Source organism: Vulpes lagopus, chromosome 2, assembly GCF_018345385.1.
Source record: "Vulpes lagopus strain Blue_001 chromosome 2, ASM1834538v1, whole genome shotgun sequence".
In the NCBI taxonomy this organism is placed as follows: Eukaryota; Metazoa; Chordata; class Mammalia; order Carnivora; family Canidae; genus Vulpes; species Vulpes lagopus.
The window spans coordinates 129,682,964-129,698,347 of NC_054825.1; the positions used below are offsets into that span (position 1 = coordinate 129,682,964).

General features: G+C 40.0%; 1 long non-coding RNA gene across 1 annotated transcript; it reads right to left on the reverse strand.

The window, feature by feature from the left end:
* Positions 1-5,165: 5,165 nt before the first annotated feature.
* LOC121485451 lies at positions 5,166-9,999 on the reverse strand. Its single transcript, XR_005986279.1, has 3 exons — positions 9,697-9,999; positions 6,073-6,187; positions 5,166-5,573 (listed from the first exon to the last, which is right to left on the reverse strand). It is a non-coding gene; the product is annotated as an uncharacterized LOC121485451 (long non-coding RNA).
* Between the last annotated feature and the right edge of the window lie 5,385 nt (positions 10,000-15,384).

A 15,384-nucleotide genomic window follows, 5' to 3' on the forward strand; every position in this document is an offset into this window, starting at 1 on the left:
AGTATTGGGGCACCTGGGTGGCTCAGTGGTTGAATGTCTGCCTTTGGCTCAGGGCGTGATCCCGGAGTTCCAGGGTCGAGTCCCACATTGGGCTCCCACATGGAGCCTGCTTCTCCCTCTGCCTATGTCTCTCTCATGAATAAATAAATAAATAATAAAATAAAATAAAATGTAAAACATTTATATGACTTTAACCACAGATAAATGGCAATTGGGAAAATGGAACATACGATAAGATTGATAAAAGAATCAATGACGTGAACATACACCACATACATATTATTGTAGTAGCACCCCAACAATAAAAAAAGACCAAGATCAAAGAATATAGGGGATTCACAAATGAAACCACACTGCTTATCAAAGAAATTCAAATGAGAAAAAGGCAATAATAATTGTCACCCAGGAAGCTGGGAGTTCAAAAGTTTGGTGAGGGTGTGGTCCACCTGCTGGGGCTCAGGGCAGAGGTGGGGTGGGGGGGGTGGGAAGCCCCATGTTATGATACATAATAAACTTCCATATTATGTATCAGTATCCTGTAAAGTTCGCACCATTTGACCCAACGAGTGTACTTCTGAAAATCTATACAGAAGAAAAATCAGAAACTCAGAAAAAGAGGGGAGCACATGACTCTTGATCTCAGGGTCATGATTTTCAAGCCCCATGTTGGGTGTGAAGCCTACTAAAAAATAAAGTAGAAAAAGATTTATACAGAAGAATCTTTTTTTTTTAAGATTTTATTTACTTATTCATGAGAGATACAGAGAGAAAGAGAGAGAGAGTCAGAGACACAGGCAGAGAAAGAGGCAGAGAGAGATAAGCAGGATCCATGCAGGGAGTCCAACGTGGGACTCGATCCCAGGTCTCCAGGATCATGCCCTGGGCTGAAGGCAGGCACCAAACCGCTGAGCCACGCAGGCGTCCCTATACATAAGAATCTTAATCAGGTGTCATAATGGTTACAAATGTTTAAGGTACTCAGGAATATGAGAATATTTCAATAAAATATGATTTAGTCACATAAGAATATAAGGTCATTAAAATCATGTTCTTGAAGAATTTTTAGGAATAAGAGAATAATCATAGCATACGAAAAAAAAAAACCCACAGGATACATACTCTATGTACTTTACCCTCCTAGCTGTGTAAAATAAAGAATTCTACTGGAAACAGGATGTTAACAATTGCATGTTAAAAAAAGTGCCCAAGTATTAAGTGTTTAATACTCAGTGATGGAAAGTCAAGTGGTATTAATTTGCTTTTCCTTAGTTCTCTAGATTTTCTGTACTGAGCATATTAGTTTCCTCTTACTAAAACTCGATTTTAAGTAAAACTTGACATGATCTCTGAAGATGGGCCATTGACCTCTCTGCAGTCAGTAGGGTTCCAATCTGGGCAGAAAATAAGCCTCTTGTTTCTGCTCCAAAACTAAAGCTTAGGATAGGATGGAATTCCCAAGACATCTAAGCTCTGGTTGGTGAGCATTTGGATGAATTCCAAGGAAGTCTCACCAAGTCCTTCCTTCATCCAAACTCAAGACAGTGAGGTGAGAATAGACACTGATCCAAGGGTCCACCACTGGTTTCATCTAGTGCTTTTCAACATTAATGCGCACATGAATCAGCCAGGGATGTTGGGAAAATAGAAATACTTCTCAGTAAGTCAGGGTAGGGTCTGAGGTTCTGCCTTTCTAATAACCTCCTGGATAATGCTAATGCCGCTGGTCCGTGGGCCACAATTTGAGTTCAAAGCTTACCGTCTCTTTCCTAGAGGGTGGCCCAGCATTCCCTTCTTGCAAATATAAAAGATTTAGAAACAAGTTCAATCAGTAGGCATTAATTAGATAAGTAATGTACATCTGATGTCTGGGAGCCCACATATGGGAGACTGTTCTGGGGTTAGCAGGTCATTAGGACATTAACAAATGATCTTATGGCACAAGCGCATTCACGTGGATGTGTGCAATGCATATACATCTGTTGATAGTGTGTATTTTTGTGCATCTGTGGTGAACTTCTTTGAGGAAATTCTTGGGCATTATATTTCCTCTTTCCTGATGGAGTTGCATTAGTGATCAAAAGAGCAAACCACGAATCCTTTCCCCTTGTCTTTTTCTTTTTCCCCTTTCATAAAACCTCTGGTCTCTGCATGTGTGCTCAGTAATAAGAGAAGCCAAGGCCTCCTGTGGGTCCTAGGAAATGCATTATCTAATCTAAAAATAGACAAGAGCCCATTGTCTCATGCAAAAGTAAATCCCATATACTAATCCGGCAGAAAGTGATCTAGCCTTTTAAAAGATTTATTAGCTCCTGATCTTTTCTCTATGCATGACTATTTTTCATTTCATTCTATGATGGATAAATTGAATTAAGCAAGAGCTAAAATAACTTCTTTTTAAAGGTATATAAATCTTTGTTATATAAACCTTGGGGTTTAGGAGGCCTCAAGGTACTTGAAGTATCAAAGCATTGAATGAGAAGAGAAAAGTAACTGTTATTATAGAAACAGATGGTTTCCCAACAGTGGTGTATTGTAAATGTTTAACAAGCAGTTCTTTAACAAAACACACACACACACACACACATACACACACACAGATGAAAAAATATTGCCAGGGTTAGGGTAAGCGGAAATGGGAAGTGATTGCTAAGGGTTTTTTGGAGACTGATGAAAATGTTCTGAAACTGGATACAAAGCAGCGAATACGCTAAAGACCACTGATTTGTACAATTCAAAATGGGAAGAATAACACAAGACCCACCTCCCCACAACCTCCATTCACACCATGTGCCAATTTCAGTGGTGTAAACTACTCCCATCATGGCTGATGCCAAGCTGCCCACATGGCATCACTGAACGTAGCTGGGAAGGGCACAGGCTCTGGCTCAGCACTGGTTCCCACTGTGGCAATTCATTCCTTAACCACTAGGGTTTAGGTGGACATCCAGGGATACACAGCTTTCCCTGAATTCAGCCTTTGAGTTGTCCTTTCTTGTTTTTCTGCTTGTTTGTTTTTATTGTTTCTTTCTTAAACTGATTGGGATGCAGCGAAGAGTCTGAAAATGGGACTCTCAAGTTCAACATGTGTTCTCTTATTAATTTAGATTGTCAACAACACATTTATTGAGGGCCTCCTGATGCTAGGCTCTGTGCTGTATGCTGCAAATTCTAAGGTGTGTGGAATGACCCTTGCCCATGAGGAGACACTCATGGGCAAACAGGCACACTCATTGTAGAACCTGAGTGTATGTATGCTTTAATAGAGAAATGTGCACCCTGACTAAGAGGATTATTTTCCTCAGTGGATGGAGAATGGTAATGGTATCAGTGAAGGTCTCACAGAAAAGGAGTATCTGACCTGGAATCAGGGAAGGACACTGTAATTCCAGAGAACAGTACAAGGGAAAGAAAAGCATGGAAGCCTGAAGAGAAGAGATGCTATGGAAATAGGCACTAATGTACTGTGGCTATGTCATAGATTCATTAGTGGCTGAGATGAAGAGTGACCAGAAAGATGAGCTGATACATTTTTAACACCTTTATGGGCTACTCAAAGGAGTTTACACATTACCCTATAGTAACTGGGGAGCCATTCAGATTTGTTAAGCAAGGGAGGGACATGCATAGATCAACAGTATTACTCATTGAAAATAAGAAGGGTACATGGGTAGGAAACAGAGATGGGAAGAAGCTAGAATTAGGGAGGCCAGATAAGAACATTGTGTTATTCCAGCAAACAGATGAATATGAATGAATAAGCTAATGTGCAGGGGTATTGCGTGAAAGGGATGCAGTGGGGAAATACATCAAAATAACATTCATAGAGCTGAGAACACGACTGAATGTACATGGGGGAGCAGATGGCAGAGTCAGGCTAATGTAGAAGTTCCTTTCTTGGGTAACCAGATAAATGGCGTTTCTTATACAGTGCCTCACCCATAGACGGCACTGAGTGAATACTTGTGGAATATTGGAACAAATACCTGGAATATAGAGGTGCAGCATAGTGTGATGGAAGGCATTCAATATGTTGAATTATAGCCTTTATACATCAGAGCACAGTTACTTAATAGTTATGGGACTTTGAGCAAGTTTTTTATTTCCTCTGAGCCTTAATTTCTTCACCTATAAAGTAGAATTATTTGACCTTACAAGGACCTTGGTCAAGACTGGAATTAATACAACCCCTTAAATTATTATTTCTTGAAAGAGCAATCATGTTGTAAGTGACACTAAATGGTCAAGGATCTCCAATCATGGTCTACAGCCAACTATGAAGAAAGATCACTTGCCTCCTTGTAGCTTCTCACTCAATCTCTGAAGCCTCCTTGATAGCAACAGGACTGGGGGATTCTTTTTGGCTTATAAATTTAGCCTGAATCCATGTGCACCAAAGAGAAGATTTTGAGAGTTGGTTAGTGCTGGAATTATTTTAGTTGAAAAGATTTAAAAATCTACAACTATTTCTTGGGCTCCTGAAGGAAACAACAGCCAATTTGTCAGACAAATTGGGAATAAAAAAATTAATGGCCCAAATGCAATCATTACAAATGATGATTCAGTCCTCATTTCTTGGTATCTGAAGGATTCCCAGATACCCAGTGACTTTTGTGTGTGGTTAAAAGGCAGAAGAAGAAAGACTCATCCAGCCCAAATCTAATCTGAGGGAGAGCTCTGTGTAGCTCATCGGCTGGTATACATGGAAGCTTGATACAACAGACGGCTCCATGATCTCTGGGCGGTCAGGAGGCCAGAATATGTCTTATTTGGGAATGCCAGGTAATCACAAACTACCAGACATGGGAAGAGGACCCCCGCCAGCTTACAGAGTAAAATTGAAACTGTATATGTTAAGGGAAGCCCATCAGAAAAGTGGTGAATGCCTTTGAAATGCGCAAAGCAGATGACTGGATGTCTATAGCACACTTTTCCAGATTATCTCTACAGTGTCCTTGTCTTTGAGTGATTTTATAACTGCAAATTATAAATAACTGATAGCAATAAAAATAATTTACGTTTATAGGTATGCAAATAAACCTTGTCTGGTGGAGACATCCTCTCCCACCCTCATGAAAAAAACAAATTTTGCATCTTTTTTTTTTTTTTTTTTTTTTTTTTTTTTACAAATTTTGCATCTACTGAGCCAATTCATTTCAGCACTTTTTGGGACTTATATTTGCATCTATTCTTTGTTTTCTCCTTGAGCTGGTTGTAATATCGTACTGGCTTCCTTTTTAGTTAATGAGCTAAATAAAATTTTTAACATGTTTATTTTAGATGATAATCATGATTTTACTCCTTAAAAAATTATTGATCATTACTATTACTTCTTACACACTGAAAAACTCTGGTAAGGGGAAGAGTCCTCCCTCTTCAGGGCATCATCAGGGTGCTGGTGGGGAACAAATAGTGATCCAAAGGATAGAAAATCTGGTAAGACTCCCTTTGGGGTGCAGTGGAGGTCCAGCTTCTACTTTCCTGAAGCAAAGGGAGTCCTTCCTCAAGCCGACCTTAGGATGGGTCATCAGATTTCTGGCCCATAGAAGATTCAGTAGATATGCCCAGGATGGATGCTACATTGAGAAAGAAAAGGTAAATGAATACTTCAAAGGGGTGGGAAAAATCTCAATCAGGATTCAGTAAAGTTCTCTCTAAAAGGACATTAGAAAATCCACCTATTTTTTGACTGCTCTAAAAAATACTGGTTGTGTGTCTCCTTATATGTATAGCATAATGACACATTAACAATATATAAAAGAGATGGTCAATATTAGTAGGAGAGGGGTTTGTTTCTTATGGGTGATCCATTTAGAAAAATATGAGGATCCAGTTTTTCTCAGGATGGAGGGAAGGGGTCTCAATTACTCAAAAGGCCATCCTACAGGAAGCACAGAGAATTAGTAAAAGGAAAGAGAAAGGTGATTTGAGGAATGTGATTCTGGACACTCAGAACAACCCAAATGTCTTTAGCACGTCAGGATTTTCATGGTAGTAAACTGTAACCACAGAATTCCAGATACAGCAGGATGTAAGGGTGCTGAAGACAGGGGCAGGGGTAGGTGTGAGGAATACCTTGTGGAGGAAGCAGATGCAGATGAACAGACATGATTAACATTGGAGTCTCCAAATATAAACCACGGAGGAAGAGGTCAAAGGAGTGCTTGAAGGACTGTGTGTAGTGTTACACCTATATATTACAAAATAAGAAAGAAGCTGAAGACTGAACAACAAGAAATCCAAAGAGGGAAGGGAAAAAAAAAGTAAGTAGATTAATGAAATGGTAAATAAACAACAACAAAAAAACCCAATCACACTTGATTTTTAAAAAACACCCATGAAAAAGGCAAACACAGCAAATCTAAAAAAGCATAATATCAGATATGAGAAATTGACATCACTGCAGAAAAGCAGGAAATTACAAAAAAATATATAAGGGAATAGTTTGTACAAGTCAAGCTAACATTTTTGAAAAAAAAATGCCTTTCTCAAAAATGAAAATTGTCAAATCCAAATCTATTCCCAATTAAAAAATCTAGAAATAAATCTCAAACATGTGTAAGACCTGAGAAAAATTGTAAATCTTTACTGAAAGATACAAAATAGTAGTTATGGGCTAGAGAAATATAGCATGTTCTTAATGGCAAGGCTCATTATTATAAGGATTTTATCATATACCAAATTATTCTATAAATTCCAGACATTCCCAATCAAATCCCAAGAGAATTTATGGGCAAAATAATTACAAAATTCATTTTGGAAGAGAAAACAGAATAGTTATGAATGTTGAGATAACCAAAAGAACAATGGGAATGAGGGGGGACCCTTTGCCTGAGCACCCTTACCCTGCATCAAAATACAATATCAAGCCCAAGTAATTTAAAATGTGCCCTTAGATGCAGAACACAGATTGGACAATGTGATAAACTGTTGGGACCCTAGGCTATCTGGAAATAGACAAAATCAAGCCCTTATTTCACATCAGACACAGAAATAAAGAGCTAAGTCTCAAGAGCAGAACCATAAAAGTATCAGAAGGAAAATAATCTTATTTTTTAAAATAATCTTGGGGATATGAAAAGGACTTCCAAAACAAGATACAAAACCCAGAGCCCCAAAGGAAAAGATTTATAGATTTGAGGACACAGAAAATAACAAATGTCTTTATGACAAATGTCTCTGTAAAAAGACAACTTGGCAGACAGGAAAAAAATGATCAGTAACCAGCAAATATAAAAAGTTTCTAAAAATCAATATAAAAACCTACAAACAGGGGATCCCTGGTGGCTCAGCAGTTTAGCGCCTGCCTTGGGCCCAGGGCCTGATCCTGGAGTCCAGGGATCGAGTCCCACATCCAGCTCTCTGCATGGAGTGTGCTTCTCCCTCTGCCTGTGTCTCTGCCTCTCTCTGTCTCTCTCTCTGTCTCTCATGAATAAATAAATTTAAAAAAAATCTTAAAAAAAAAAACTCCTACAAACAAAATGGAGATGACCAAGAAATTTATGAAAGAAAAATTACAAATGGCCAATAAACAAAGGAAAAGATGCCTAACCTTGGTAGTAGTTAGGGAAGTATGAATTATAACTGCAGTTTATAATCTATAGGCAAGGATTGGAGGAGCAAGCATTCACAGAATTGATTGAAATGTAAATTGCAAGTCTTTTGAAGGCAAGTTTATCATAATTTAATTCCTTTGATCTAGGGATTCTAAATCTAGGAATTTGTCTAAAGAAATACTTGCCTGTTTACGCAAATGTACATGCATAGATATTCGTTGCAGCATTATTTGTAATAAAAATAATTAGGACTAATATAAATGCCCACCAAGATGGAGTGGGGATGGCAGACATTGATAGGGGAGGGTAAAGGGGCCATTTTGTGTTTTGCTTCTTACACTTCCTTTTAAAAAAATCTTTTAGGGGCACCTGGGTGGCTCATTCAGTTAAGGGTCTGCCTTTGGCTCAGGTCATGATCCCAGGGTCCTGGGATAGAGCCCCATGTGTAGCCCCACATGGAGCCCCTGAGGAAGGAGCCAGCTTTTCCTCCCTCTGCCTGCTCCCCCTGTTTGTGCTCTCTCTGTGTGTCAAATAAATAAATAAAATCTTTTTAAAAAATATTTTAAACAAAAATGTACACATATTTAGTTGTTTAGGTTTAAAAGAAGAAAATGTAAAGAATTACACCAACATATTTAAAGTGGCTTTGGGTAGTTGCATTGTAGAGGCATGATTTTCTGTATTATTCAGATGATACACAATAAGCAGATATTAGTTTTATAATTAGGAAAAGACTGAAAATCAGCATATAAAATCTTGAATACTTCATATATTGACATTTATATGAAAAAAATTATAAACAACAAAAATACCAGAAGATAAACCCATAGGTAAGCCTGCTTGTGTCTAGATGGCAGATATATTGGTGATTTTATTTTTTCTTGTTTTTCTTTCTTTTCCAAGTATTCTGTTTTGGGCTTTTAAACTTTTTTTTTTTTAAACTTTAAAAAGACATAAATTTTTAAGAATTCATTGCATATAAATGATATGCTGCAAGCACCATAAATACAAATACATTTTGTTTCAAATGATTGTTCACATGTTATTTCTATCTTTTCAATTTTGTAAACTTAAGATGAAACCATAGATGATTATGTGTGTGTATTCTATGGGTATGATTAAAGTAAAACTATAAGAATTTTTTTGGACATGTTACAGGAATTGCCAGGTATTTGGTACCTGCTCCAAACAAATCAACAATGCATCAGGGCTGTTGTCTCATGGTTTAGTGGGTGCTGGCTTCCAGAGCCTGAAGAGAGAACACTGTTTTTTAATAACCATGGGTCAGGCAAAGGCTTTAGAACAGAATTCCAACCTTCAGCTTTATAGAGGAAAATGCCCTGTAAGACAAGGTCTCCGGGCTGACCAGATCATTACTTTTAGTTTAGCAAGATCATGGCAAAGAAAAGAAAAAAAGAAAAAAAGAAAAAAAGAAAAAAAAAAAAAGAAAGAAAGAAACTAAACCAAACCAAACCAAACCAAACCAAACCAAACCAAACCAAAACAAAACAAAACAAAAAACCAGAAAAGGGGTGACTTGAATTTTAATTTTAGTATATTAACATTTCTTCAGGTTTTCTTTGGGGGAATGGTGGTTTTTAAGGTGTTAATGAAAAGGAATTCTGATCTCTGTTTCTAATTAATTTTCTTCATTCTCATTTGCATTCTATTTGTGAAAGTCCCTGCCAAGCTATATCTGAATAAAACAAGAATTCCCTGGGACTAGGAACTTACTCCTTATTTAAAAACCTCCTTGTGGGGCAGCCCGGGTGGCTCAGCAGTTTAGCGCCTGCCTTTGGCCCAGGGCCTGATCCTGGAGATCAGGGATCCAGTCCAACGTCGGGCTCCCTGCATGGAACCTGCTTCTCCCTCTGTCTGTGTCTCTGCCCCCCTCCCCCCGTGTGTGTGTGTGTGTGTGTGTGTGTGTGTCTCATGGATAAATAAATAAAATCCTTAAAAAAAATAAAAATAAAATAAATGAAAATCTCCTTGCGGTAGAAAGCTTCACACAACAGGGAAACATGGAATTGATGGAGCTGCATTTGCATTCTGTATCCCAAGGAACTCTTTGGGCTCAAAGCTGTTTTGTGTAAATTTTGGTGGCCAAGTGCTTACAACAGAGGCACAGTCACTGGGAACTTACCGTGGCCTTCCTTGCCCTGGGTTCCTTGCAGCATTTTGCTACCTTCACTCAGTTTCTTTGTTGCAATCCCGGAAATTGGAACCAAACTCTCCTATTAAGAACTGCAGGCCATGCTTCCCAAGTTAAGGTAAAACCAACCTTTGAGACCCGAAGTCCCTCTGCAGCGGCAACTCAGGCCCAGAGAAGGCTTTCCCTTTAGCTAAAGAGAAGCCAAAACCTCAGTTTCCTCGGGCTCTTGTGCCGTAAAATGGCAGGACTTCCATGAAAATGTGTTCAGTGCGGCTGAAGCATTGCCTTTGGCTTTTTTAGTCCCTGCCGCTCCGTGTTTGTTCAGCTGCAGAGGTCAAATGATTTGTTCTTCCAGAAGTTAATCATTTATGACAAATTTGCTCTGCTGAGACGTGCACGGAAACGCGGCAGCCTGGCTGGAGAAGCCCGGCCGCGTGCATTTGTCTTTTTAAAAACTCTCATATTCTTCAATCTACTTTCCCCTCCTTTCATACACTCGCCTCGGGCCGCTGGTGTTTGGTTATCACTTTCTTTCCATCATCTTCTGTCCCTTTCTACTCTCGGCTATTCTTTGGTTGTCTATTAAAGGTGCATGCCGCACCTTCACCTGCCAGGACGCATCAGGGCTCAAACTCCGCTTCTCCTCTTCCTTGGAGGTGCATTTTCTTTTAAAGATATAATTTATTTATTCATGAGAGACAGATACAGGCAGAGGGAGAAGCAGGCTCCCTGCGGGGAGCCCGATGTGGGACTTGATCCCGGGACCCCAGGATCACGGCCTGAGCCAGAGGCAGATGCTCAACCACTGAGCCACCCAGGTGCCTGCAGGTGGATTTTCTGAGGAAGTTGAGCTTCGGGCTGGTCTGGCTTGCACTGCCCTGGCACTGTGTTCACATGGGTGTGTGCTGGGAATGTACACACAGCCGATAGCTTGCACGTTCTCAGGCCACTCTCCCCCGCGGTGGTTGCAGTCTGAGCACTCATGGCCATTTCTGAGAACTATCCAAGGAAAAGTTGAGTTGGGGGCTCATCCAAGTGGATTTATCTAATGTGGATTTTTGTGGAATATACTTGTTTGGTGCGCACGGGTGTCTGTGTACAGCTCAGTTAGTGCTGGTGTCTTCAGGGCATGAGGACTCTCTCTGCTACCCTCCCCTGTGGGGACAGGGAGGGGACAGCCCAGGAACTGTACCCTGTTTATGGGAGGCAGGGCAGAAGCCCAGTCCACAAGGTATGGGGCCTGGAGCTAGTCTGTGAAAGCCTCTTCCGATTTTTAAAGCTCACACGTGGAGGAAACTTGATAGAAATCTGCCCAAATTTGACAATACCTTAAAAACAATTCCTGAGACATTATTAATATCAGGTGTGTTGCCAAAAGAGTTTTCTAAACTAGCAATAAGAAAAAATTGATCAACCATGCTAGAGAAAAGGTCTTTGACCTTGTATCTGATGTTACAGCACCTTTGCCATATGAAGAAATGATCAGAGACCACAGCCAAATATGTAGGGAGGAAGCATTTTTGAGATGTGTCAGGACTTTCATTTTGATTTTTTGATGTTTATTTTTTATATTATTTTCACCTGGGTTTTATGATGCATGTGATACTTATCAACTTTCCAAAATGTATTTTTTGTTATGATTTCTGGTTTTCGCATGCAATCTCGTTTCCCATCACACCCAATTTTATATTCTTTTTTAAGAAAAGGAATCCTGAGACCCTTTAAGCTTTTGAGGCCTCAACATATAGATCAGACCCCAGTTTTAACTATTGAAAACCATTGTGATGCTTATGAAAAGATAATTTGTTCATTAAACCTTCTAAATCAGGAAGTTCAACTCAGAAGTTAAAACCATGAAGGCAAAATTCCTCCTGTTTATCTTTCTAGTCTACTGTGTTCCCAGGCACTGGTAGCCTGGAGAGAAGGCCATTGATATTGGACAGTGCTCTTCTGAATCTCCAAGTCATATTTTTCTGGCTTCTGTAAAATAAGATTTCAGCTTAGAGGGCATCCATTTCCACATGTTAGACGAACAGTCAGAAGTCTAAAAATATGAAGCAAAATTCAGTAGGAAGGAAGCCATGTCATAAGAATAATTTGGCTAGTTCTTAAGAACAGTTAGTAACTGGGCACAGCGAAAGTCGGTGTGTTTGTCTTCTAACAGATCATAATACCAGGTGGCATAGGAAAAGAAGGAAGGAGATGCATGCAGCGTGTTTCAAAGGGGATTGTTGCATGATGCAAAAGCCATGGCTCCCAGAGGGAGGCATATTCCTATTGGCCTTGTCTGGTGCTGCGTAACAATGACTCTGGGAGTAAGAGACTCATAGGACCTTTTCATGGGGGAAGAAACCACATATGAATAGGCTCCAAAGGACAAATGCCTTTGAGATGTAAGGTAATTCAGATCTGGTTATGTTGTATAGTTCCCAAATTTAACACCATCAGCATCTGGAGGCCTTGCTCAAACAGATGGTGATAACAAGCCCTGGACAGGCTGCGTGGACTCTATCTCTCAGATAGAGAAGTGTTCCAGGCCCAAGGCCCATTCTTGTGTGGCTGAGTGGGGGGTCAAAAGACTGTGTATATGAGACCTTTCCTCACACTTCAGGCATGCTCTGATTGGGGACTGTTGGCATGGGGAAGCTATAGGTGGGCTAACTAGAAGTGAGCATCCTCTGTGGTTAGTTTGGGGTACAATGTATTTGGCTTTTTCCATCTGGGTCTAAGTTAGAAGTAGAGACAAAAATGAGAAATGCTGACAGTTATTAATTAAGTCCTAGCCATTTGGGGTCCATTATTGTTATTGTTTGGCATACTGCCCTCTTGGTATAGACAGTGGTCTGACTTCCTACTGTTCTAACTTACAGCTTTATAGCCTGGCAGGTTTCTTGGGCTGGTTACTGGAGATAATGGGTTGGTTTCCTGAATTGGTTGCTGCTGACTATAAATCAGTATTCTATTTTTATATATCGTTTGGCTTCTCTCCATTTGTATATTAAGTCTCTTGGATGTTCAATGAAAGTTTATTGCCTCAATTAACAAAATAATGTTGACATTTGCAGTAGCTGAAAACCAAGTCTCTATTCATTCATTCACTCTCAAATATTGCTTAAGCACCTTCTCTATGTCATACACCATGTCAACATGAGGGTACAGTAGGGGACAATGTAAACTGAGTCCCTGTTCCTTTGGAGCTTACAGTCCATATAGAAATAAAGAACTTTGAGCAATTATAATGAAATATGATGAATGGGGATCCCTGGGTGGCGCAGCGGTTTGGTGCCTGCCTTTATCCCAGGGCGCGATCCTGGAGACCCAGGATCGAATCCCACATCGGGCTCCCGGTGCATGGAGCCTGCTTCTCCCTCTGCCTGTGTCTCTGCCTCTCTCTCTCTCTGTGACTATCATAAATAAATAAAAATTAAAAAAAAAAGAAATATGATGAATGAATTAATTGAGGAAATATAAGGAAGACAAGAGTATCTTCTGTGAGAGGACAAGAGTCTCAGGGAGAGAGAGAGTCACACTGAAACTTAAAGAGGAGTAGACATTAGGTGAAAATTGATGGTGGAGGAAGGTAAGGGTGGAAAAGTGAGGAGAGCATTAGTAGGCTGAGAAGTCACTGGGTTCATCAGTGCTTGCTGCTTCAGTAAGAAACGCTCCCAATTCTCAGTGACGTAACATAATAAATGGTTATTTTTTAACTCATACTAAGTGCAAAGTTGGATGAGGTAGCTGCTTGACTTTCTTCCAACAGAGATACCGGGACCCACGCTTTCCATTTTGCAACCTTGCAACCCTTCACTACCAGGTGCACTGATGAGAGAGAGGGTGACTTGGGGGATGGAGATCTCATACCTAATTCTTAAGTCTTTGGACTGAAGATGACTCATCACTTTTGCCTACATGTCATTGGCAAAAAATAAGTCACATGACCTTTCTAGATGCCTCGGGCCTGGGCAATAGGAAGACATAGCATAGTGAGCATTAGCAGTTTCTACAATAGAACAACACATGCAAGGATCAAAGGCAGGAGGCAGTGCTGTGTGTTTGAGAAACTGTAGCTGGGCAGGAGCATAGGATATGAAAGGCCAAGGGGCGGCTTTTATGACTAGAGAGGAAGACAGGGGCCCAGATAATTTGGGAACTTGGGAGCCATGATGGGAGAATTTGTGCTTCACCCAATGGACAACGAGAACCATGCAAAGTGTTGAGATCATATTTATGGCTTTTAGAAGATTACTTTGGTTTTATCCTGGATAATGTCCTGGAGCAGGGCAAGACTGTGCAGAAAGAACAATGAAACATGGTGATATTCTATATAATACAATCCTATTGAATTCTTGATCTTTAGTTGACAGCAAATGTGAACATGGTATTAAACAAATTGAAAAGCATCTGCTTCATTTGATATTTCTTTTGAATGCTAGCTTAATCATGGTTCTGATATGCTTCAAAAAACAAAACTGAATCTTACTTCAGAGGTTACGTATATGAGCATGATAATTTCTTCATAGGCGGCAGTACACTGCTGTTCTAATATGATAGAGATCCATTTTACTTTGAGTGGACCAGAAATGGAGGCTATAAGCCTGTAGTTAATTGATTTGGCACAGAAAGTCTTCACAATGGGAGAAAGCAACCTAAAAATTTGGAATTTGAGTGATAATGGGAGCTCAGAGGAAATTGTAGCTGCCCTTGGCTCTGACACAGTATTGCATCTGTTTTTGAGTAAATCATTTGCATGCCTGCACACTCTCTTGGCTGCCCCACAGGAAAACAGTAAGACCCAACCTCAGATCTTCTCCATAGGCATAGAAGGAAAGTGAAGTCATGTAAGTATCTTCCAAAAGATAGCACCAGAAGTAAATGCATTCTTCTACATGGTCCAGGAAAAGTAATCAGATCACTGATGAGAGTTTAAGGAACTGGTCTTTTTGTATCTACCCATTTCCCTACCCTCCCACCCTCTATGTAGCTTTCATCCTCTCATGCAGGGTAATGACTTATTTGATTTAACCACAGAGCATCATATTGTATGGAAGGGTCAGGTATATTTTTATTTTTTACTCTTTTTTTTTTTTTTTAGAGGGAAAAGGGGAGTGGTGAGGAGGTGCAGAGGGAGAGGGAGAGTATCTTAAGTAGGCTCCACACTCAGCACAGAGCCTAGTGAGGGGCTCAGTATGGAGCTCACTCTCACAACCCTGAGGTCATGACCTGGGCCACAATCCAGAGTAAGACACTTAACTGACTGAGCCACCCAGGTACCCCTTTATTTTTTACTTTTTTTTATTTTTAAGATTTTTTATTTATTCATGAGAGGTACATAGATAGAGAGGCAGAGACACAGGCAGAGGGAGAAACAGGCTCCATGCAGGGAGCCTGACGCAGGACTCGATCCGGGTCCCCGGGATCACACCCTGGGCAGAAGACAGCATTAAACTGCTGAGCCACCCGGGCTGCCCATATTTTTTACTTTTAAGAGTAATATAATACAATTTGTATTGAGAGTTTCACTAACTGTATTGCGGTATGTCTTCTCATGAAATAATTCCTGTGGTGGCTTATTTTAAAATAACGGGAATTACATATGACGGCAACACATTGGAAACATTTTTGCAGGCTCCTGCTCTCAACAGTTTCTTTACTTCTTTTTAGGATGTAAAGAAAAGAACT